The sequence below is a fragment of the Balaenoptera physalus genome (genome assembly GCF_965194825.1).
Source record: "Balaenoptera physalus genome assembly, chromosome: 9".
Lineage (NCBI taxonomy): Eukaryota > Metazoa > Chordata > Mammalia > Artiodactyla > Balaenopteridae > Balaenoptera > Balaenoptera physalus.
Window position 1 is genome coordinate 16,906,190 of NC_138888.1, and position 25,957 is coordinate 16,932,146.

General features: G+C 41.8%; 1 protein-coding gene and 1 pseudogene across 6 annotated transcripts in view; both read right to left on the bottom strand.

Annotated features, from left to right (window-relative positions):
• The window catches only part of UST (uronyl 2-sulfotransferase), a 384,091-nt gene that overhangs the window by 165,742 nt on the left and 192,392 nt on the right, over nucleotides 1–25,957 (bottom strand). The window lies entirely within an intron of this gene.
• LOC309666855 (serine/threonine-protein kinase 3 pseudogene) overlaps nucleotides 1–25,957 on the bottom strand; it is a 35,631-nt pseudogene continuing 9,674 nt past the window's right edge. The window contains exon 1 of the transcript in view: nucleotides 1–25,957. This exon is cut by the window's right edge and continues 9,674 nt beyond it. The product of the transcript in view is annotated as a serine/threonine-protein kinase 3 pseudogene (transcript).

Below are 25,957 nucleotides of genomic sequence, written 5' to 3' on the forward strand. Positions count from 1 at the left end.
TTATTTTAGTTTTCATCATCAATTGTGAATGAATAGAGGCCCTTTGAACCTATGACAAGCTGGGCACGAACATGGCCTTCAGGAAGGCACACTGTACACAGGTGGGGTGCTGGGCAGACTTCCCGAATTCAACTCTCTGAACGTTTTGAAAGCCACACCTGCTGGGCCAATGCTGTTCCAGGCTCCTGGGCAGGAAGGGCTGCCAAGTATGCAGAATTCTGCCAGATGGTGCAGTTATTTTATTAGGCAAATAAATGTCTACAGATTCTAGTGTAAAACCACGGGGCCCAACCCAGTTTTGTACAAACATTTTCAAAAGTAAAAGTGGAATACATTATCAGTCACTCCTTTTCATAATTATAGTTTTTTTGGCTAACGATCATGTCCCTTCCTTCTACATATAATGTCTGGAATATCTGCACAAAGAATACCTTTAAGCGGAGGCTAGCTCCAGTGGGAGTTACTTAAGAAACCACTGGATACCCTAAATTTTATACAGGTGGGACACTTTATGAAAGTCCATCTTGACAAAAAATTTCAGGCATAAATTTTATGGAATCATAAATTATGAGAACTGAATTCAGTGACTAGCTGAAGGGAGACTCAGGAAACAGAGGTAGAGGAGGGCTATCAGTCCTTTAGTGCTCTTGATTAGAAATGAAACACAAGATAAACTTCACCTGGGATTCTAATTTTAAACTTCCGACTAGAATTTTCTCATAAAGTTTACATCTATGATGCCACAATATGGTCAAATGCAATCTGAGTTCAGAGATTCTTAACTTGGGGTAGCTCAAAATCGGTTGCTTGTTCTGTTTAAATAATTCAAGCTGAAATCTTCAACAAACCAATGCCAAGGTTCTTTAATTATCTTATGAATTAAGGCATCTACTGTACGTAAGGCATCATGGTAAGCACCCTGGCCTCAAGTAGCTGACAAATAATTGTGCCTGTCTCCCTTTACTTGTAGTTTACAAAATGTAACTTTACTAACATTTATATAGAATATATTCTTGGTAGTGGTTCCCTTTATTTGCATGTGGTGTCCCTTTTTATTAATGCTCTTACCTTATATTAAATTTGTCTTATAAACTTTTTTTAGCATTTAAATGGTGACCTTTTCTCATCCCTTTACTTCCAGTCTCTATTTTCAACAGATGACTCCCTCTCCCTGTTTAATAGATGAATGTAATCATTTACCTCTATTATGATTATTGATATATTTGGATTTATTTTTGCATCTTTCTTTGTGTTTTGTTTGCTATTCTTTTTCTTTGCTTTTTTTTTCTTTTCTGTTGGTTTTTAAAGTTTTTAATAATACCACCTGCCTTTCTTCTTCTGCTTTAGAATCTAAAGATTTTCTTTCTACTATTTTCACGATTACCCTTAAACTTTTTAACATTCTAAGATTTTTTTCCCCCAGATATGTGGTTCTGACAGCTTAAAAATACAAACGATAACAATGCAGCTTAAAATACTCTCATTACTTGAGAAGTACTGAGGAGAGGTGCAGAATTTTAAGAAATCATTCATAAATGAATGGTCAGAAAGGTGAGTTGATGGAAGAGTCATTTAAAAGTGTTTAACATTTGGGTTTCCCTGGTGGCACAGTGGTTAAGAATCTGCCTGCCAATGAAGGGGACACGGGTTCGAGCCCTGGTCCGGGAAGATCCCACATGCCGCGGAGCAACTAAGCCCACGTGCCACAACTACTGAGCCTGTGCTCTAGAGCTCACGAGCCACAACTACTGAAGCCCACATGCCACAACTACTGAAGCCCACCCGCCTAGAGCCGTGCTCCGCAACAAGAGAAGCCACCGCAATGAGAAGCCCGCGCACAGCAACAAAGAGTAGCCCCCGCTCGCTGCAACTAGAGAAAGCCCACGCACAGCAACGAAGACCCAAGGCAGCCAAAAATAAATTAATTAATTAAAATAAATAAATTAATTAGCTAATTAATTTTTAAAAAAATAAAAAAATAAAAATGTTTAACATTCAAACTTAATTAATTTTTTTCTAGTAAAGTCTGAAGTAATTTGGTTTTTCTATATTTCTCCTGAATCTGGAAAGATCTTAGCACATTTAATTATCCATTAAACACTGCCCATCCCACCTTATCAATGTTGTCTAAGTCTAATCCTTTTTTAACACAAAAAACTCTTAGCACTCAGTATTTAAGTCATTTTACCAACATGTGTTAATCAATGGCTATATTCACTGTTGCATCTTGTGTCCTGCACCTTCCTTACTTCTCCTCATAATCCATCTTTTAATGATCCTTTTAGTGAAGTCGTTAAATGGTTAACTCTTTCTATGTCTGAAAAAGTCTATAGAGTGATTGTGTAGCTGGATATAAAATCCTAGGTTGATAGTTATTTTTCCCTCAGCACTCTGAAGATATTACTCTGCTGTCATCTGGTATCTACTGTTGCTGATGGGAAATCTGCTATCAGCCTAATTATTGCTTCCTTCGCTGGTCATCTGTTTTTCTTCCTTTTCCTTGATATCCTGCAGTTTTACTCTAAAATATTTGAGTGTAAATTTAACTTTGTTTATTCTGTTCATAGGCTGTGGCTTTGTTCTACCACCTCTCTAGGTCTACCCTTTAAAAGCCATAGTCCCAGTGACGGGTCAGCAGTCGTTTTGTTTGGCTTTCTTTGCTTGACTGTGAGGGAGGTGTGGCGCCCCACCTCAGGCCCTGAAAGCGCTGAGCCTGGTGCTGTCCCCAACCTTGACAGGGAGCCCAGTGCCTGGCTGCCGCCGCCCCCCATTCTGGACCAGAGCTCAGCTGGCCTGTGATTTCACCACGGCTCATCACTCTGGTATTGTTCCAGGCATGGGGACACTCTTTGGATTTCCTTTTTAAATATTCTATCTGTCATATTGCTATGTGTTTCGGGCCAAGCGAGAGTGAAATCTCTATACCATCTCGCTTGGGGGTCCTGTATGAGCTGTTCATGATTTTTTTCCTTCAGGGAGTTCTATTGGAAAGAATACTGAGTGCAGAAATGTGTGATGGATATGGGGAGTGCACCTTGCTGAGTCAGAGGAAAGAAGCTTGGTAAAATGTCAAGTCCATGCCAAAGCAAGGTCACATGTTTATTGAAATGTGATCATTTCTGCTTCCTGAAGATGTCAGAGGCATAGGGCCAAAGCACAGTTTAAGCCAGACCTCAAACAGTGTGATTCCTGAGGATTCTTACAGACGCTGCAAGATATTAATATATTGTAGCAGTGACTTTATTATAATGGTGTTGCTTTGAATCTTTTAATTGCTTCAAGTGTGTCACCAAAAGTTCCGATATGTGAAGTATACCACGAACACAAAAATGGCATAATCTTCACTCTACATTTTCTTTATTAGTATTATATAGACTCTAAACTTCTGGAAGAAAAGCTTCATGTCTCCTCTCTGTATGACGGTACCCACCCAGGGCCAGGCAGGTGCTCTTTTATAGCTCATAAAAGTAGCCTTTGAAGATGATGAAATTTAATTTGAATTGTGCTATGCCTAGCAAATCACCATGGGAATCTGGTAAAAGCTTTCAGAAGACAGTACTGTTTTTCAATAAACAACATCATAAAAAATTCAGCAGCAGAGTGAAATCCAGAATGAAAGTACTGGTGCATTTTAATCAAAAAATACTTAAATGATATTGTGGATGAAGATATATCATTACAGATACTTTTTTTTAGTAGACATCTGGAGGACTGAAATGTCATTAAATGACCTCTAACCCACTCCCTGCTAGAAAAAGTACATTCCAGATGTGGGCTCCACTTAGAGAAATAATGACTTTGGGGCTTTGTGATTCTAGTCTCCAAGGCCCAGAAAAGCCATGTGGCTGGACCTCTGCCACCAGCAGCTCTGCCGTGAGCTCTGAAAGTGCTATCTTGGTTAACCAGCCCCCTGTGGGCAATTCTGCCCTGTGCATTCAGCCCAGCACATAGATGGCAGCAATCTTTGCAAAAGGGGGCTATGCTGATTCTATTTGGAAGCATAGAGTCAATAGGATTCTCTGTCCTAGCACGACTAATGTTGAGATGCTGATCAAGCCCTTAAAATAAGCAGGAGGTCAGGTTTATGGAGAGATCCACCGCCCTCTCTCCTACCTAGTCACATAGAAAAATAGGTCACCACTCTGTGGGCTTTCTGTGGGGTGGTAGTATGATATCATTTGAGTGGACTGCCGGTGGATCTTATGGGTCTACAGTTTTCCCACTCTAGATCTTAATAAAACCATGGAAATACATTTTAACTTGACTGCTTTCTGTGTAACACCAGAAAGAAAAGATGCTGGTAAAACTTGGGCCAGAGATCAGAAGGACCACTGCAGATTTTACTTCAAAGTTGAATTATGGACTGGAAAGAAATGCATCACTCACCTCATATCTGTTCATTTCACCTGTTAAAAGAAGCCTCAGGGGTAGGCTAAGTCCCCACACAGTTCAGTATTTCCTGGAGGTAGTACTGAGCAGACAAATCAGGCTCCAACAGAGCTTCTCCACCGACGTGAGACTTTGTGAGTGTAAGAATGGCAGGAATTCCTGGGAAACCAAGTACGTTCTTCAAGGGTTTTACACCATAAAAATTATTTATGACTCCTTTGGGCCACACAAGTTTCTAAAAGCCACAGAAACTGTCTTAACCTCATAGAATTTTGATGATTTTGCCTTCCCAGCTGAAGAGATTTAGAATTCCCTTTTCTTTCTTTCACATCCAATAGTCTAATAGTTTTGGCCTAAGAGGCCAAAACTAACCACAAAAGTCACACTTTCAACTTCTGGTTATCCAGGGCATAAACAACATGTCTGTAGATTTCTTTAGGCTCACAGCCTCTCCTTTCTGTGGCCCCGTAGTCCCAACTCAGAAGGTCATAAAGAATCCACAACAGGTTTAATAAAGAGAAATTGAAACTAAAGAGCCAGAATGATTATTTTAGATTATTTTAGAACTGGGAATTTCAGTTTCTTAAGACCCTGGAATCATGAGTGACTAAGAATTGACTGGGTGAGAGAACCATAGGAGTGAATAGGCAGTTTTGTTTCTGAATGCATTGATTAAGGGCTATCAAGGATTCAGCAACATTGGATAAAGTAGTCGTGGAAATTCAAGGGCTTGACAGTTCAGCTCACCCCTAGAAGGAAAGCTATGCAGTGAGAAACACAAGGGAAGCAGGGTGAAAACTAAAAGAGCTTAGTAGTGGGGTCCGGAAGGAGAGCTGTGGTTTATAGGGAGCATGATTTCCTTCATGAAAAGACTTACTAGGACCACAGTGAAACCCTTGACTAACGAAGTGGTGAATAGCCACCTGGTGGATTATTTGTGGCAAATTTAAAATCGCAGGCTGGCTTCCTATTCTTGGGATATTTTCAAATCACCAACTTACCTCTCCACCCTTAAGTCAAAGAAAAAGAATTCATTTCAGGGCTTCCCTGGTGGCGCAGCGGTTAAGAATCTGCCTGCCAATGCAGGGGACACGGGTTCGAGCCCTGGTCTAGGAAGATCCCACATGCCGGGGAGCGACTAAGCCCGTGAGCCACAACTACTGAGCCTGCGCGTCTGGAGCCTATGCTCCACAAAGACAGAGGCCTTGACGGTGAGAGGCCCGCGCACCGCGATGAAGAGTGGCCCCCGCTCTCCGCAACTGGAGAAAGCCCTCGCACAGAAACGAAGACCCAACACAGCCAAAAAGAAATATAAATAAATAAATAAATTTATAAAAAAAAAAAAAAAAGAATTCATTTCAATATTAGCCCAAGAAAAACACAATCAGAGGAGGTCATAATGCTAGAATACCGTTATTAATTCCAAGACTAAATACAGTTGATTTTTGGATTATCAGCTGTTTTCAATTATCAGCACCAACATTCTCTTCTATGGAAGTGGATAAATGAGTTGTTTTCAATAATCCACAAAACTTTCACCAGAAGAGTGGAAAATTTCCCCAGGGGGTTATGATTGGTTTCACTCTTTCGGTAACCATACTGTAAATTCTTTGCTTCTTCACTTTTAGCACTAAGGGCTAGATAGTTTCTCAAAATACAATAAGCCTAAGGATGCTGCTTTGATTTAAGAAGCAGAGAAAAGGAAGGGAGTTATTGATATGAAACAATTACTTTTTTTCAAAAAGAGTAACCAAAATTTTAGAAAGTCCCATCAGAGAATTCTCGGTAGTCCTAGACTATTAGGGAGACAGTGCCCAAGATCTTCCTGTCTGCAGCCCATGACCGTTCTCCTTTAGAAAGAGTCAGGATTTAGCAGGAGGCATGTGCTGCTCAGTCTTATAGAAGGTGGAGGAGAAAATCATTCTCCTTATTCCACATTCTTGCTCTGGACTTGTTAGGTCTAAATCTATCTCATTGATAGTCAGAATTTGGGGATTTAAGATGTCAACTGACATGGAAACAAATGCATTAAAAAACAAATATCCCTAGCTATTTCTCCTTGCCAGTAAAGACTGAGGGAAGCAGGTGGTTATTAACTTGGAATACAGAGTACAGACACTCCCCCACCCTCACAAAGGGGTCTGGGGCTATAACCGTATTTCAATATGATTTGTTTTCTTTGTAATCCTAAGTATTTTATTTTATGCATTTAAAAACATTATTCTGAGAGGTCCGTAGGCTTCACTAGACTGCTAAAGCGGTTCATGACATGAAGGAGGTGAAGACCCTCCGTATTGGATATTGACAGGAGGCATATGTCTCTGCTGTAAGATGTATTTCCTAACTTGTATTACAGCACTGGCCCAGCTAAAACTGTCAACAGAAGATTATTTTTGACCAAGATTTTAAAAATTCCATTTCAAAGAGTTGGAGAGCAAACTACAACAACCACCAACAATATTTTTATGCAAATAGAGTTCCCTTGGTGGTTTCAAGTGCTTAAAAGAATTTCTGTACTTGACACTTAATCTAGCACAGTGGCTCTCAAAGTGTGGTCCACAGATTGCTGGTGGGACTTGAGACCCTTTTAGGGGTCCACAAGATCAAAACTATTTTCATAATCATACTAAGGTGTTATTTGTATTTTTGATGGTGTCAACATTGGCACTGATGGTGCAAAACGGTGGTGATAAGTGGTTGGCTCATTAGCATGAATCAAGACAGTGGACCAGGGGTTTCCCTGGTGGTGCAGTGGTTAAGAATCCGCCTGCCAATGCACGGGACACAGGTTTGAGCCCTGGTCCGGGAAGATCACACATGTCGCGGAGCAACTAAGCCCATGCGCCACAACTACTGAGCCTGCGCTCTAGAGCTGGTGAGCCACAACTACTGAGCCCGCGTGCCACAACTACTGAAGCCCACGCGCCTACAGCCCATGCTCCACAACAAGAGAAGCCACCTCAATGAGAAGCCTGCGCACCGCAACAAAGAGTAGCCCCCGCTCGCCGCAACTAAAGCCCGCGTTCATCAACGAAGACCCAACACAGCCAAAAATTAATTAATTAATTAAAAAAAGAAAAGACAGTGGACCAGACTTGACTAGATATCATGGTACTCTTCACCACTGCACACACTTCAAAAATTTTTTTAACTTAAGAATGTCTTTGAAGGAGCAGTAAAAACTATTAGTTGTACTCAATTTCAGCCCTTTCAACTCTGTGAGGAGATAAGGGAAGTTTGCATAAAGCATTTCTGCTATTGACCTCTCAGCAGTCTGGTGGAGTCTAAGGACCCACTTCTCAGATCAATGTGCTTAAATGTATAAAATAAAACATATAATAGTAGAAAGAAAACCAAATATATTGAATTATTTATCAAAATACTAAAAAGTCGGGGTAAGTAATATATGTGCTTGTTAAAATATTAAATAACAAGATTTCTCAGTGGGTCTAATATCGACCACCATATCAATCCAGGTATTATGGTAGTGTGAATGGTTACTTAAAGAGATCTCCAGTAAGAGTAATTGATATAAAATAGATATGAATTCTATTGGTGACATTATAGGTATTGTGAATACTGCTATAGCTTGTTGCCTATATTCCAAAATGAAGGAAATGCTAAGTTAGTGAAAATAATGACGTATTAGTTTTCCTCTAGTGGAGTTCATAGACTCTCCTGGACTTTATCTATGGACAGTTATCACCACCTGACCACTGCGTATTATTTGTCTATCTGTTTGTTTACTATTTGTCTCGCGTCACTAGGGTATCAGCTCCAAGAGAGGTGGGACTTTGTGTTGTTCAGAGCGGTCCCAGGGCTTTGAAGGGTACCCGGCCCAGAGCAGATATTCAGCCAGCATTTCTCGAGTGAATGAGGAAGTACCATCAGTTCCAGGCCCCACTGAATCAACTTGGCCCATTCTCCTCTTTCCACTTCTAGGTCAGACTCCTAAAAGAACATCACTGCAGATTTCAAATTTACACCTCTTATAAATATGGTGGTTCACAGCCGGTCTCATTATTTGATCCAAACTGTTTTAGAAAGAAGTTGGTGCTTTAAAAGAACTTCTCAATCAATTAATACAGAGCCTCCTAGCACTATTCTCTGGGGGTCTGGGGATGATCAGCGCCTACTACTGTTCCCTACTGGCTTTCACAGAGAAAAGGCAAATGACTGAAACACAAGAATTTTCTGCAAAATCCCCAAAGTGAAGCTTCTGTGCGCTAAGACGGAAAATATGAATCTGAAAGTCTGTATATCTGGGATTATAATTTTATCCATGAGAACACCCCGGTGTCATGTGAACGAGGTCAAACAGGTAAATGGAGAAGTAGCATCCAGTTAACTTGTCCCTGAATGTTTTCTTTGGCTTCTCGATCTTAATGCACTAATTTGCTTAACTATTCAAATTCAAATGCAAGAAAGATCTCCTTGGTGTTAAAGCTTAGGCTTGCTCCTCCAATATTTTTATTATAAAATCAACCCATGTTTATTATAGAATATACGGTTAAGCAAAAAAAAGGAAAATAAAAAGCAACCATAATCAGAGGGAGACGTGATTAAGGAAGAAGAGTCAAAGAGCTGCAACATCGCTGCCTTTCAAGATGGCGGAAGAAGGCCAGGAGCCAAAGGAGTGCGGGTGGCCTCAGGAACTGGAAAAGGATGATCTGCTTTATACTACAGAAGACGAAAGGCCAGTTGCTAAACCTGTGTAAGGATCAGCTATAAAATGAGGACAATACCAAACTTAAAATGGCTGAGATTATGGAAGTGTATGATCTTCTGTTTTGGTGGAAAATGGATAATAAAGAGACAAATGAGAAGTTCCTGAAGAAACCCAAAGATAAAAGCCCAATGAAGAAGAGAAATTCTTAGTGTAAATATATACATTAGCTCTAAGTTTCAGACCTAAAGATAGTTTGTTGGGTGTAGTTTCCATTTGTGATGGACTCCTTGGTTCAAAGGCACAGAGCATATGAAAATTTTTGTCTGTTAAAATTACATTTTCAGTATGCACAGCTAACTCATACATGCGGAAAACCTTTTAAATAAAATATTCCTTGAAATAAAAAAAAAAAGCAACCATAAATCTGCCACACAAATATAAATATTTTAAAATAAAAGATATAAGGAATTAAAATATAATAGATAAAAAGAAAAATATTTTGGTGTAGAACCCTTTTTAGTATTTTTTATATGAAAGTCTATTTTGGTTACTGTGGGTTGTCTTGACTCTAATGCCAAATTCCAAATAAAATATTAAAAAGAACAAAGGAAGCAATGGTCTTTGAACTTTATTACCCTACACACATATTTTTTTTTTATATTTAAATGTGAAGTTTCTTCACAAAGTGGCCCTGTTTCTTTAGTTGCATTTCCATTGACTTAAATGTTCCTCCATCTAAATTACAAATGGAGAAGAGTGGAATTAATAAAGTAAAAACTCACTGATTACCAAAAAGCTCAGGAAAGTTTGTTATTTACCATATGAACTGGCAACTTATTAACTCTTGTATTTGAGGAAGAGATGTGAAGATTAGACAGAGCCTTCACCTCTCAAATGATAATGGTCAATGGCCCTGGTTGGGCTTTGATGTCTCAGTTTTACAGGTCCTGTTTTGGAAGAGTAAACGTGGCTGCCTTAATTAGTAAGTTATCTGTTAACCTGGAAAGACACGGGACAGAGTTGGGGACACATAATCTGCATTTGCTGTTGTTAGAACAGATGCTTCTATTAACGCAATCCAAGTTGTTTTCAGTTTATTTGAACGAGGATAAAGTCCAATCACTTTTGTTTACCCATTATTTTGGTAAGGGTCTCATGGGTTACTTTTTTTCCCCTTAATGCCCTGGCCCTCCGTCAAATCAGTCTACAGTATTGGTAAAATGCTAATGCAGTTTGTAAAAAGTAATGGAGACCCAGATGTTGGATTTCTGCTGTGGCTTAGCTACTCCTTCAAAGAGGGAAGGCCCTGAAATTTCTGACTTCAATATTCCACCTCGGTTGTTCCCTCCCTTCACTGTCCTAAATCCTTTTGAACCTTTTAAGCTTTTTAACCAAGGTTTTTATTTGGGGGCACTTACTGAGGTCAAAGAACCCCACCTTCTGTGAAGCTCCCACAATGCCATAAATTGCTTCTTTAGAAGTCTAGAGGCCTCAAATGATAACAAGAACACTGTAAATTACGTGTTTCTTGTATTTTCAAAGGCTTTGAACATCTATTATCCCATTTTTACTGGCTGATGGAGGACTGATGAGGATCCTACATTTCTAGAAGGGCCATTTCAGAAGAGCAGAAGTGGCTGTAAAGCTCACTCCTGGCTCACTCACTGGTGGTAAAGGGGTGTTGGAATGTGGGTGGGAGAGAGTGCAGGCTCTGAGCTGCTGCCTGACGGGCCAGTGAATTACCATGTATTACCCGGAAGCAGGGCAATGTGGAGGAGGAACAAACAAGCTGCATCCTTGGAAACAGGCAGAAGTCTCCTGTGAAGAGTGGATTTGGCAATGGAAAGAGGCGAGTTGCAGTGTTGAAGTGCAGAGGGCTGGGGCGTGGCTGGGAGGGGGCAGGGAGCATGAGACAGTGCATCACCTCGCAGGTCTACACCTGCAGGTTAGAGACCAGAGAGGCGGCCTCCTCTGGCTTCCTGCCTGTCTTTCAATGGAGAACACCAGCCGAAATGAACGTCAGGAAGTTTAGGGTGTTGCTGATTTTTAAATAAATGAAATTAACCAGGGAATTGACATCATGATGCAGGCTCTGCCTACCTGTCCAATCTTGGGTTCCTGTTCCCGCCTCATCCTTTATGCCCCAGCAACCTTTGCTGCCTTTAGTTCCTCCCGTGCAGCAAGCTGTTTCAAGTTATTCCCTCTCTGCCTGGCTGCCTTCTACTTATCCAGCAAGACTCAACTCGTGTCACCTCCTCCAGGAAGCCTCCTGGACATGACCTCCACAGCCGTCCACTGATGCCTGTAGATAATGCCCTGGTGTTAAGACCCAAGGGCTATGTGCCTGCCTCTCCCCTTAGACTGTATTTCTAAGAGCAAAGTCTATCTTGTTTCCCCAGCCCTTACCACTGCACGTGGCCCAGAGCAGACGCCCAGTGCCTGTTTGGCTGAATGATACACGTTTGATAAATGAACACATACACACGTGATGAAGATGAAGAGGGTTGAAGCAAGGAATAAAACTTGAACATGAGCTCCACAGCAATAGCAATTTGTGTCCCATTCCCTGATGGTCCCAAGTGCCGAGAAAAGGGCCTCTCTCGTACTTTTTATTTAAAAAGTATTTTTAAATAAATTAAAAAGGAAGAAACGTTTTTGGAAGTGGTGCAGAAGTGGTGATTTACAGATTCTTTTGCAATGTCAAAAGATTTCAAAGAGCTTTGCTTGCGGGCAAGGGTTGCTGTCATGACAGACCTGCTTTTTCATCTGGAAGCAGGCTTCCTGGCATAAGCTTCTTCCTCAGCTGGTTCATGTGCACTAGAAATATTTTTAGTAGCTCACATATTTTGCAGTTTGAAGTGACTCTGAAACCTGAGTCTTCTGACTCTCAGGGACACTTAGGGCACATTACTTTCTACAGTGGCCAAAGTCCCAGGGCTTCTTTTCATCCTAACCTTTCTTGGGTTGTTCTCTACAGATGCTGTGCTCTCAGACTTTGGAGCACATGACACAGGCAGCATGCAAATTTTATTTCCCAGGCTGGAGAGTGCAGAGCTGGGAGGATAAACAATTTCACAATAAGCTGTTAGTGGCCAGGCAGGCAGGAAATTAATATATCCTCTGGTCTGTGGGTGGGAGTAGGCAGGAAGCATATCAATTACATCACTGGGCTGTAATGGATGTTACAGTCCTCTTCAAAGGTCATCTTGAGGTTGAAACACACTTTCCAGTAGTGTCTGCCTTTATAAATGTAAGATGCAGGAATTCATATGAGTGGTAACAGATATAACTGTACCGGACCCAACATTTTACATAACTTCATAGATTACCAATCCCTAATCATCAGTAGAGGTATGTACATATATCAGTGTTACCTTCGAAGGTAAATACTTATTCAGCAGTGGGGTGGTGGGCAGGGGCGGGAATACAAGGAAGTATAAGATAATTTCTCTTCTTATCCTGGAGAAAGTTTCTGTGTAGGTAGGGAGCAGGGCGCACAACAGTGATGATGAAATGCAGGGAGGACAAAACACAGGGCATGACAACCCTTGCTACAGGGATTCGGAGGAAGGAGGGTGGCTTAAGGAATTTTTGGTATCAGAAAATCGTTAAGCGAATTGCCTGTAATATAGAAGTTGGAGGGGCAACTCTGGAGTCAGATGACCTGGATTCAAATCAGTGGCATGCTGGTAAATGTGTAACAACCACCCTTCCTGAAAAAACAAAGACCTGATTTATAGCATTTGCAGATTTCCATGGTGCAAATACGCCTACCATGGCCAAATTCAAGCCACCATCTTGATGTCAACTAAATAGCACAATTCCTGAAAATTTAACAGTTGCTCAGAGCCAGTCCAAGCCAGCTCCAGCACACCATTGGTTAAAACCCAGGCTCTGCTTCTTACTAGTTGTGTAAACTTGAGCAAGTTACATAGCTTCTGTAGTCCTTAGTGTCTCATCTGTGAAATGGGCATAATAATATTTATCTTAGAGGGATGCTGTAAAGATTACATGAGATAATGTATGTGTGGCAGGTATGAACCTCTCCTGCTGTCGGGAGAGTAATTGACCAATGGTCCGAGATGCTTTGCTCTGAATCTATCACCTCATTCCTGCTGAGGCCATGGGCTGCTCTAAGCCAAAGAATGGCAGAGAGGTTATAGCAGGCCCATTCCTGCAAGCGGCAGGACTCCTCCGATGGATGACTTTGACTTGAAGATTCCCCACTGGCTTGGCCAAAACTTTATTAGAACTGCACTGTAGTTTGAGCTTCTGCCTACCCAATTCTTCCTTCTCTGTTCTTCACGGGGGTCAGACCTACAGCAGGTATGATGTCTTTTTCCAATTCCCTTTTCCCTCACCAGCATTCCTCCCAATAAATCTCTGCATGTCCAATCTCATCTTGGCTTCTGCTTCGCAGAGGAACTTAGCATGCTAATCACTTTAGACTGTGCATATAGTAAGTTCTCAATATTTAATTTTTAAAAAAGAAGAGTCAGGGCTTCCCTGGTGGTGCAGTGGTTGAGAATCTACCAGCCAATGCAGGGGACACGGGTTCGAGCCCTGGTCTGGGAAGATCCCACATGCCGCGGAGCAACTGGGCCCGTGAGCCACAACTACTGAGCCCGCGCGTCTGGAGCCTGTGCTCCGCAACAAGAGAGGCCGCGATAGTGAGAGGCCCGCGCACCGCGATGAAGAGTGGTCCCCGCTTGCCACAACTAGAGAAAGCCCTCGCACAGAAACGAAGACCCAACACAGCCAAAAATAAATAAATAAATAAATAAATTTTTTTTTAAAAAAAAGAAGAGTCATGTGGGATTCCGTTGCCCTTGAGGACCTACTCCTTCCCCTGGTAAGTGATCCTGAGAGAGAACATCCTCTTTAGGAGAGAAGATGACTATCAACCCAGGGGTGCCTCTGCCTACCTCATCAGGGCAATGCAGACCAACACTTCCATCACTATCTCCATTTTTCTAGTTTTGTTTCGCTGGCCCCTCCTAGCCACTTCCAACGATGACGAACCATCTCCCTTCTCAAAACTTGTTCCCTCTGATTCTGTGATGCCACATCTCTATGTTATCCTCTTCTTCGGACTGATGCGCTTGTTTCCTTTGTCTCCCACTCCTCAAAGAGTGCTAAAAAATGGGTGACCCACAGGCTCTTTATCCTCATCCTGGATTTCACCAAATGTCTTCCATTCAACAACTTTCAGCAAATAATCAGTGAGCGCCGCCATTGCTCCAGACATGATCTCACCCCTCACGGAATATAGATATAGATATAGATGTAGATATATAGATAGGTATATATAATTACCCTTTCTCTGGATACTGATAATTTCCAATTCTATATATTTAGCCCAGCCCTCTCTTCTGACTGCTGGATATCTCCATTCACATGAGCATCTGAAACTCAGCATATCCAAAGCAGAACTTATCTTTCCTGCCCCTCTGTACCTGTATTCCCCACCTACAGTAGTACCCTCCATCGAATTGCTCCAACCAGAAACCCAGGGTCTTCCTTAACTCCCCTCATCCTCCAGCTCCACATTCAATCACTCAGGAAGCAATGACTGATTCTTCTTCAGACATGTGTCTTAATCTTTTCATTCCTATCAGTGTCCTCTACCATGCCAATTCTATTCCAAACCAAAATAGTTTATCTTGCCCTACTCCAAGCATCTTCCCCTTGCACAAGATTTCAAATGCAAATCCTATCATGTCACGCCCCCCTCCCCGACCACAATTCGACCTGTCTGAGACTTTTCATTGTTTTCAGAATAAAGCCTCACATACTTATGATATATTTGCCCCTGCCCACCTTTCCATCTGCACAGCATACCCCTGTGCCCTGCCTTCTAAACTCCATCCATATAAGTTTTGTAGTACCTGGGACTCTTGATTTACGTACATACTGTTCCCACAGCCTGATCACCTCTTCCAGTCACTTGTTTAATGTCTGTTTCCCTGACAGATTATACACTCCATGAAAGCTGGAACTACATCTGTGTTTTTCAGTACTGCATTCTCAGTATCTGCCAAAGCACTGGCTACAGAGTAGGTGCTGAGTACTTGTTGAAAGAAAGAGAGAATGAATTAACCATATCAGAATATAAATAGTCCAAACATTTATGCACAAGATGTACATAACCTTGTGGATGGGTAGGTTCATTAAAAGATGTTGGTAACAAAATGCCAGACCTACCAGTTTTATTTATAATTAAAGAAAAGAACCCAGGAAGAAGAGTTTAACATTAAAAAAAAAAAAAAAAAGCTGTCAATTTCAGTCACTGTGAGGGTGTGAGTGAGCATGTGTAGGTGTGTGTGTGTGTGTGGCGGGGGTGGTGACAGGGGGTCCACCATGGTGATTTGGTCATGTTGAGATGACTGTGTCTTCCTTTTCTGCACAAGCATGAAACTGAACTAGGCCGTCATAATAAGTAGACTGGTGAGCAAGAGACTGGAAAAGTTTAGGAGATGGCCATCACTTCCGGGCTTCATAATTTTGTTCCAGAACTTAACATACACCTTTTTCAGACTTTCCTATATTTCACAAATTTGTTCATGACATTCTATTTCTAAATTCACTTTCTCTGATAAATACCTGATTTAGCTTAGCCTTTACAGTCAACACCATCATAATGAGGGCAACTCCATGTGGTATTTCCAACCTTCACGCTCCAGTCCTAACTCCTTAAATGAGTGGATGAGATGAGATAACCTCTATGCTTCTTTTCTGTCTTGAAAAGTACTATGATTAATTAAGGTCTGTTTTTTTTTTTTTCCTCCCTTTTCTCAACTCCCTGGGACCCCGTGTTAAAAGGGCCCTGATGACAAATCCTGTTCTTACGTTTGCCTTCCTCCTTGCTAATCTTTTTTCTTCCTTCTTTGTTTGTAGCCTCTTCTAATTTACCAATGATGGTGTGATCATAAGTCAAGGGCCTACCCAGTATGACACCATTCCAATAGACCCTGGTAAAGATATTTAATTGCTTCTTGCCACAATGTTGTTATTTGCAAAATGGGACTAATAAGGCTATCTTGGAGAACAGCACAATTTTGGAAGACTGTAGACTTAATGAGAAGCTTTGAATTTCTCAAAAGAAAAGCCTTTTGAAAACTTGGTGTTAATTCAGCCCTTGATGTAAAATCATTTATTTTGACTGAATTTTAAAATTCTCAATGTTAAATGTGGCTTTGCAAATAAATTAAATACAGATTTTGCTCTGCAGAAGTCTGACTTCAACTAATAACATTTAGAGAGGATTACTTGAGGTATCTTTTAGCCAAAATATTAAAATTGATACTGGATGAAAAGTAGAAACCAAAGTAGTCTTCAGGAATAGGGTATAAAGCAAATAGTGCCCTTCTCCAGGTTAGAAGAACTTTTTCACAAAGAAGAAACACTTCTAAAAATTAAATTTTGTTGGATTATCGATAACATTTTATTTACTTATAAACAAGCGTTATAGACCTCAAGTTTAAAAGTACTATTTGCTAAGGCAGCTAAACCTAGCAAAAGTGTTTCTTTTTGCTTTTGATAGTAAAATATTAGTCTAATTAAATTGGTGTAACTTAATTTCATCAGCTATAATAGAGAGCTGAACTCCAAGACCTGCCGTGCCCTGGGAAGTGCCTTTAGATCCGTAGAGGCAACAACTAACTTAGCTGATAACAACTAAGCATCCATTTTATCCAGAAAAAAAAATCCAGCTAATCATCAGTCATGGCCTAGAGGCAACTGAGAGACCTGTACATAAAATACAGATGTGCACATTTATATGAATGGAGAAACTTGAGAAGGATACACTGACATGGTCATATATTTATCAAACTGTGAATCAATCCAATATTCATTTAGTCATTTATTCAACAAATAATCTTTGAGCACTTACTATGTGTCAGATCCTGTTTTTTTTATTTTAAAAAAAACTTTTTTTAGGTGCTGAAGACATGCTGGTGAGTAAGGCCGCTAAGTTCCCTGTGCATATGCAGTAAATCCTATTAAGTCCTTCCTACATGATGGGCTCCAGGGAAGCAATAAATGGGATGTATACAAAGCAGGGAAGATGACACGTGACCAACAGCAGATGGAATACTTGACAGTCAGGCTGAGAAAGGACTAAGGAAACAAGCTGAGAGTCACACAGGATGAAAAGAGGCAGTTCAGCATGGTGGTTAGGGACATGGCCTCTGAAGCCAGACTGCCAGAGTCTGAATCCTAGTTTCCTCACTTCATGGGTGTAACTTAACTCTGGGCAAGTTGCTTAACCTTCCTGAGCAACAGGCTAGTCATTAAATTGAGATCACGATAACATAATAATAATCTCATAAGACTGTATTATGAGGATCAAGTTAAGCAGTCAGGTACTAAGGAACAGCGACCCAGAGGTTGGGATCAAGAGAGAACGGTGATGAGATTTTGAAGGATGGATAGGATATGGATGGAGAGAGAAACGAGAAGAAGACTTTCCAGCTTAGGGTAGCAACATAAGGAAAAGAATGGATATGGGAAGGAGCCTGTTCTCAAGAGAGAATGTGAGAAGCTTGGTTCAATTAGCATTTATTTGGGAAAGCAGTAAGTCAATGCTGGCAGGATAGGTCCAGATTATTGAGAGTCTTGAAAGCCACAGAAAGGACTTGAGAATTCATCACAGAAGGCAGGACGCACCAAGCTTCTTGAGCAAGAAATTAAATGACAGGATATGAAGTGCTGCTTTGGAAAACGAATCTGGCAGCACTATACAGGGTGAAAGAGCGAGAAAGTGGCTGAATCAGAGGAGATTAGTTAGGAGGCTGTTCCAGTGCTGAAAAACATTAAAGACAGTGCTAATGGCAGTGGCAATGGAGAGAGGGTGAGCGACGCCGAGAGACATTCTAAACAAAACAAAAAGGGTTTCAGTGCAGATTGGACTGAATGGATGAAGGAGAAGAACTTTCCAAAAAAAATCAGGGTAATGGTATATTGATGATGTATGTATATTATTCAAATGTTTTCAATTGCAGAGTGATCAGAATGGGCAAACATAGAATAGGCAAGATGCATGAAACTGCCTGCACAAAACTCTCGCAGGATGCCCACGGAAGACTGAACATGAGAACCCGATGAAGATGCAGAGCCAAGGTATTAATGGAAAGAAAGAAATATTGTGCGACAGGAGGAGCCCACCTGTGAAGGGCCAGAAACAGAACCCGCCGTTCAAAGTAAATGATGAATTACTCAGGCTTTCACATCCGGGGTTTGCACACAAAGGTAAAAGGCATATACTAATGTATGATATTAGTGATCTGAATTTAATGAGGGGAGCAGCTGGAAGTGACCAAGTTAAAGTCTCAGATGCATATTAAGTCAGAACAATTCAAGTGAGGGGTTTTATTTGCTGACTTCAACTTAGTTTCCACAAGCAAAGGAGAAATCACACTCATCCGGCGAACCTGCTGATCACAGAGGGCTAAGAGTGAGCACAGTGGGAGATGCGGTGTCACTCAAGGTCTCCCACGGTGCTTCTCAAGTCCATCTAAAGCTTAATGTTTTCTGGGGATGTATGTGGGGGGAGGGAGAGCTGACCAAGCTGATTTTAAAGTTTCTATAGAAAAATCAACAAAGACAAAAGAGCTAGAACAGTTAGGGGAAAAGATTAGTGAGAAGAGATTAGAGCCTACCAGATAATAAAATATTTAGTATGTAATAGTTATTGTATAGTACATTAATTGTATTGATGATATTATTGTCTATTATATAATAAAATGTATATTATGTGATTATATATTAGTTTACACACAGGAGCACACACACACATATATATATATGTAACAGTGTTCTACTATACCTAAAGACACGGATCAATGGAATAATATAAAAAGTCAAAAAATTGATCCCTCCAAAAATAAGAATTTATTATATGGTAAAGGCGACACTTTAGTGTGAAAAAATAAATTATTCTGTAAACATTGTTGAGATAATTTGTTAACCATCTGGGAAAAAAAAGATTGGATTCATATGTTACACCTGACAGCAGGATGGATCAAAGATTTTATATTAAACAATAGGAATTACAACAAAAACCCCGGAAGACACCATGGAGAATTTTTTTAATAGCTTCAGAGCGAAGAAGGTCTTTCTAAGTGTAACACACAACTTAGAAGCAGCATTTCACATCCTGACATTTAATTCCTTCCTCAAGATGTTTGGTGAGTCCTGCCTTCTATGATGAATTTTCAAGTCCTTTCTGCAGCTTTCAGGACTCTCAGTAATCTGGTCCTGTCCTGCCAGCCTTGACTTACTGCTTTCCTAAATAAATACGTGTTAATCAAACCACGCTTCTCACATCCTGTTTCCAAAACTGGCTCATTCTCACTTGCATTTTTCCTATGCTATTCATTGGTTAATCTATCCTTTTTCTCTTGGTTTGTGATGCTTTTTTTCATTGAAGTTTTTTACTGAGATAATTGTAGATTCACATGCGGTTGTGACGCTTTTTGGTTAAATATTATGATAATGTTTTTTAAAAAATAAATTTATTTATTTGTTTATTTTTGGCTGTGTTGGGTCTTCGTTGCTGTACGCAGGCTTTCTCTAGTTGCAGCGAGCGGGGGCTACTCTTCGTTGCAGTGCGCGGGCTTCTCATTGTGGTGGCTTCTCTTGTTGCGAAGCACGGGCTCTAGGCACACGGGCTCAGCAGTTGTGGCGCACGGGCTTAGTTGCTCCACAGCATGTGGGATCTTCCTGGACCAGGGAGCGAACCCGTGTCCGCTGCTTTGGAGCAGATTCTCAACCACTGCGCCACCCGGGAAGCCCAAAGTCAAAGTCTCCATCTTGAGGAACTTTCCAGTTATCAGGAAAAACATTTTTGGACATAGGGAAGGGTTCATGCATATTCTGATTACAGTTTTCATGACTCTTATTCTTGAAGTCCTGTTTATCAAAGTAATCCGTGAAAGATGGTCTTTGTACTTGTGGTGAAGTTGCATTTCTTTTCATAGTTCCATCTTCTTCTTCCTCATCCTCACTGTTTATAACCATGGTCCCCAAGTCAGACTCTAACACTGTGCTATTATGTTCAATCACGGCCTGGGCCCCTTCACTCATCGTGCTTGTGGGCCTCATGGTGCCCACGCTTTCCGAGCTAGTCTTCACCATGGTGTGGTAATACAGCTCATCTTCATCCGAATTTTCTTCTTCCAAGTCTCGCTCTATTCTTCATGTCTTTTAGCCTTGATTTCCATAGCTTCTGTGATCAAGTCTCTTAAAATTGATACAGGTTTTGCATTCCTGATAAAAGGGTGCGGTAAAAGTTGTGTTGCAGTAGCTCTCTGCTCAGGATTCTTCACTAGGCACTTTTTAACAAAATTGGTGAAATCATCAGAACAAAGTTCCGGCTTCCTGAATGTTGGTGGTGGGTTTGTGGGAATCATAAAAATAGCCTGGGGGTCCGGCAACAGGAGGAGGAATTCCCAGAGAATCAGACTTTGAAGGCTAGCAGGATTTGACTGCAGGACTTCGACAGGACTGGGGGAAACAGAGACTCCACTCATGAAGGGCACACACAGGGTAGTGTGTGCATCGGGACGCAGGGGGAAGGAGCAGTGACTCCGTAGGAGACTGAGCCAGGCCTCCCTGCTGGTGTTGGAGGGTATCTTGCAGAGGCGGGGGGTGGCTGTGGCTCACCGTGAGGACAAGGACACTGGCAGCAGAAGTTCTGGGAAGCGCTCCTTGGCGTGAGCCCTCCCGGAGTCCGCCATTAGCACCACCAAAGAGCCTGCATGCTCCAGTGCTGGGTCGCCTCAGGCCAAACAACCCTAAGTATTATGATAATATTATAACAATATCGATAGCTGACATTACACCTAGGGAACAGAAAGACACAGAAGAGTTTTAAGCAGGAGAAGGACAATGTCAGATTTGCACACTAGGTGCTATGACTGTGGGTTGGAAGATGAACTGGAGCCAGACTGACCGGCTATGAGGCTTTTGCAGATATCTGGGTGGAACATGAGGAGGGCTTTGTTGGTGACCCTGATGGGGAATGATCTGAGAGACGTCAAGGAGGAAGAAGCGACAGTCTTGGCAGCTGGACTGGACACTCTTGTGCCCTGCCTCCCGTCCTCTTGGCCACTTTTTACTCTAGCCATTGCTGCAGCCATGAGATTCACGCAGAAGTAACCGGAGAGCAACCTTGCTTTCTGTTCCCAGTGCTACACCCAGAGGAACCCACATGGCACCCATGTGTGCACAGCCCAGAAGTGCCGGGAGTTAAGGCTTCATGAGGTGAACCTGACAACAAACGATGAAAGCAGTGGACAAATGCTTTCTGCTTTCCTCAGTCAGAAACATTCTAGGGCAAATTCTACCCTGTCCTCCCACAGTGCTGGCAGGCTTGAGCCTCGGTTTCCACGGGAGTGAACAATGTCAGGACACGCCCTTGTATTGATCTTCCCTCCTCCCCTCTCTCTCCAGTCCCCCACTCCTAGTCCCTGGGATCACTGTCCAAATTCTAAAACCCTTTATCCAAACCCTTGCCTCAGGCTCTGCTTTCAGGAGGATTCCAGGTTAAGCTGGTGACTGATTGCATATGGGTGGGGGGTTGGGGAAAGAAAGCAGGCAGGGATGACTCCAGAGTCTCTTGTATGGGTGACTGAACCGATAGGGGTATCACTCACTATTAATGGAAAACAGGAGGAGATGGGTTTCTTTGTGTGTGGTAGAGGCAGAGTAGGAACAGATGCTCATCTTGCCATAGCTATTCCCATCACAGTGTCTGATGCTTTGCAGGTGTTCAAAATATATTGAAGTTGTAGAGAGAAGAGGCAAACATTGGTGCTTGGTCCACATTTGTATCTATTATTAAGTATGTACTGAAAGTTGGGTTGGGTGTTGGCCAGGTGGCTGTGAAGGGTGCTGGGATTAAAAGAGGAGATCATGTCCTACCATCTGAGAGAATTATATTTTAGTTAAACATATAAGACATATACAAATGTGAAATAATTTGAAGGATTTTAGAAGCAATATATATTAACAAGTAAAAAATATATATTATTTATATTAGCATGTAAAAAATAAATATAATTCACACCAAGTAATAATTACCTGGAGAAATAAAGATTAGCAGTAATCAAGGTTGGCTGAGGTTAATCTTATTGTCTTGGTTTATTTTTTATTTTTTTGGCCGTGCCGTATGGCTTGAGGGATCTCATTTCCCCAAGCAGGGATTGAACCCAGGCCGCAGCAGTGAAAGCCCGTAACCACTAGGCCACAAGGGAACTCCCTATTGTCTTGGTTTAGATCACTTTTCTTAATCTCATAGGGTTTTTATTTATTAATAGTGGTCAGATATGGAATGCCATAATTATAGTGAGATTTCATCGTCAACAAAGTTTCCTCTGTCTCTTATTGAACTTGATAACTTTCTTTTATGCATCTGCTGATTCTTTTGACAAGTCTCATCCGAGAGTTTAGTTTATTTCAAACACTGGCAGGTGAGTGTTTAAAACTCTGCAGAGTGGCGAAGGGGCAGCCATCCCACTATAAAAGTCATACCAGGGGCTTCCCTGGTGGCTCAGTGGTTAAGAATCCGCCAGCCAATGCAGGGGACATGGGTTCGAGCCCTGGTCCGGGAAGATCCCACATGCCGCAGAGCAACTAAGCCCGTGCACCACAACTACTGAGCCTGCACTCTAGAGCCCATGTGCTACAACTACTGAGGCCCGTGCGCCTAGAGCCCGTGCTCGGCAACAAGAGAAGTCACCGCAATGAGAAGCCCGTGCACCGCAACAAAGAGTAGCCCCCGCTCGCCACAACTAGAGAAAGCCCGCGCGCAGCAACGAAGACCCAACACAGCCAAAAATAAAAACAAATAAATAAATAAATTTTTTTAAAAAACCCTCCCCTTAAAAAAAAAAAAAAGTCATACCGGTATAACCTTCCTCTTCAATGCAAAAAAAAAAAAAAAAAATGAGTATAGAAACATTTAGCTACATGTTGATACAATTCCATTGTGTTTTTAGTTTGTAATATGAAATGCAGAGCCATTTTTAAAAAGCTTCATTTGACTTGAAATAGAGTAGGCTTTGGTTAGAATTCTTTCATTTAATCATGAATGAAGATTCATGCCATGTCAGGGAAGAGTCTCCTGACATGGTGCCATATCCCTCTGCTTAGTTTCTATCCTCCTTGTAGTCAAAATATTTAGCCTTGTCCTTCAATTTCCAGCCATTAGAGGGCAAGGCTGCTGCAGCTAACAGATTCGAAGACTTGTTTCGAGAGAGCCTGAGCGAAGCAAGCATTTTTCCAATTACACACTATCTAACTCAATTTACAGTTATTAGAAAAACTGCCAGCTATTTCTTGTTAATTTTGACATTTTCATAAGTACTTACAATTAGAATTCAAGCTGAGATTCCAATAAATCTCTTAGATGTTTTACACTTACTTTTCCTGTCTTTAGACTTCGCGAAATATTTTTAAGAACACGTTTGGAGGTCCTTCTGCCTTTGGGGAATTTATGCTGTGTATGTAAAACAGTTGGGCAGTGAAAAAATATTACAGTTTGGCAAAGCAAATTGAGGAAAACTACAGAGGTGTGCCAAGTTCTGGAAAACAAGTGTAGGATATGAAATTCAAAATTTTAACACACATAAATCGAGCCATTAGTTTTTTACTTTATATAAAACTTCACCGCATAACTTCTTTGAATAGCAAGCTCCCTGGCTGCATTTAAAAAACATTATTTTAAAGAACATTTCCTGACTGCATTTAAAGTGTAGTTCTATTCATCCATGTCTTTAAATTTAGCATTTATTGTATTTTATGAACTGGCCTGCATTTAAAGAGTGACGCACGTCTCTTTGGAAAAATGGCATTGGATTCTAAATGCCTCATCGGCCAAATAAGAAGATGTCTTCATGCGAAAATATTTTATTCATCAAAGTACTTACTCTCTGTTTTATTGCCTAAAGCACGCTTCCTAAAGTGAGATCTTAAATGTACAGTATAATATACTCTTTAGTTTCCCATTTCAGTTTAAAAGAAAGCCTGACTTAAGACCTACACAGAGTATTCGTAAATACAACAAATCTTACACTATACCATCAGACTCCTTTAATGACATTTATCTGCACACGCCAACTAAAAGTCTAACAAATAAAAAAAATTCCTGAGGGGAAAGCAAATAGAGCTTTTCCAAATGTGCAGAGGATATAGTAAGTAAGCTTCTAGAAGATATTCGGGAGGTATATCTCTCAGTAAAAATAGCTCCTGCTAATACAGACAAGAATGGATGTGTTGTTATTTCTCAGTAGTTCTCAGCCTTAGCTACATGTTGGCCTCACTTCGGGCTTTTACAAAGTCCCAAAGCCCACCCTGCACCCCCCTGACCAATTAAACCAGAATCTTTGGGTGTGGGACCCAGGCATCAGTAGTTTTAAAAGCCTCCCAGGTGATTCCAATGAGCGGCCAGGCTGAGAACCACCACCGTCATAAATCTGAGCCATCCGTCCCAGCTGGGGTGCAGGGCTGAGCCCCCAGCAAGGAGGCAGCTGCAGCTGGTCGCTGACTCACAGTGAGGCGCGGGGGTCCGGAGCAGATGAGCTCAGCTGACAGGTGGCCAGCGGGATGCACCTGGCTGCGCTCTGGCAGCTTGGATTTGATGCCCCTGATGGGACCGTCCACTGAGAAAGCAGGTCAGGCAGAGCTGATTTGGCAGCCTCCTCGGGGACATCTGGAGGATCGCGTCTCAGTCCCAAAGCTCCTCACCTCCCTAAACCCTCTGCTCCAGCCAAGCTGGGTGGCTGACCACGGAGCAAGCCTCGGGCTCTCAGGCTGTTACACAAACTGCGGTCCTCCTGACCCTCACCCCCGCCTGAATCTGCATCCGTCCCCAAAGACTGAGCTCCCACCTCGTCCAGGGAGCCTCCCGCAAGGATCCCACCTCTCACTGATGTTTCTCCTCCTGAATTCTCCGGTGTCTGCATCATTCTTTTGCTAATTAAATATGTCCCAACCAATGACAACTCCTCAAGTTTGGCTCTTCTGTTGCCAGCCAGGCAGTTAGCAACTGGAAGGACAGTGAGGTGCCCCCCCCACCACTGTAAATGCTCCCCCATCACCACCCCTGCCCCCAGAGCTGCTCCTCACACATGGGCCTCGCTCCATAAACACCCGCTCCTTGATTGTTTATCTCCCCCTTTGATCACTGCAGTAGCCTCAGATTAACTGGAGCCCTTTTCTGCTCTGTATATTGAAGCTAAAGTAATTTTTTTTCCAAAATGTAAGTTTTAGGATCCCATGTAAACATGCTCCCCCATCCCCAGCCCTGCTTTAAATCCCTTAGTGTCTCCCCAGTCCTCTTGAACAAGTCCTGGGAGGTTCTGTGGGGCCCGACCCCTGCCTGCCCACACTATGAGATTCAGCTCTTCCTTCCTCCCTCAGCTCACCCCACTCCAGCCTCCCTGGTTCTTCCCCCATGCTCACTTTGCTCCCTTCTGCCACAGGACCTTTATATGTGCTGTTCCCAATGTCTGGATATTCTTCCTTCTCCTCTTTCCCTTCACATCTTAGTTCAACCATCACTTCTCTGACTTCTAGGCTTGCCAACTACCCTATTCTATGCCTGGACAGTGGCACATCTCTCTGTGGTGTAAAATGTGATGCAGTTACTATTTCACATGAATCTGTGTGGTTTTGGGATTAATACCTGTTTCCCTCTCAGGACTCTGAGCTCTGTGAGGACAGACACGGGGTCTATTTTTGCTCAGCGTTTTATTTCCAGTTCTTATTATTGTGCTTGTCACACAGAATACTAAATCAATATTTACTGAATGAATAAATGAATGATGAATGAGTAGATGGATGGATGAATAAGTCACCCATAGGAGTAAAAATAAAATGTATGACTGGCCCCTT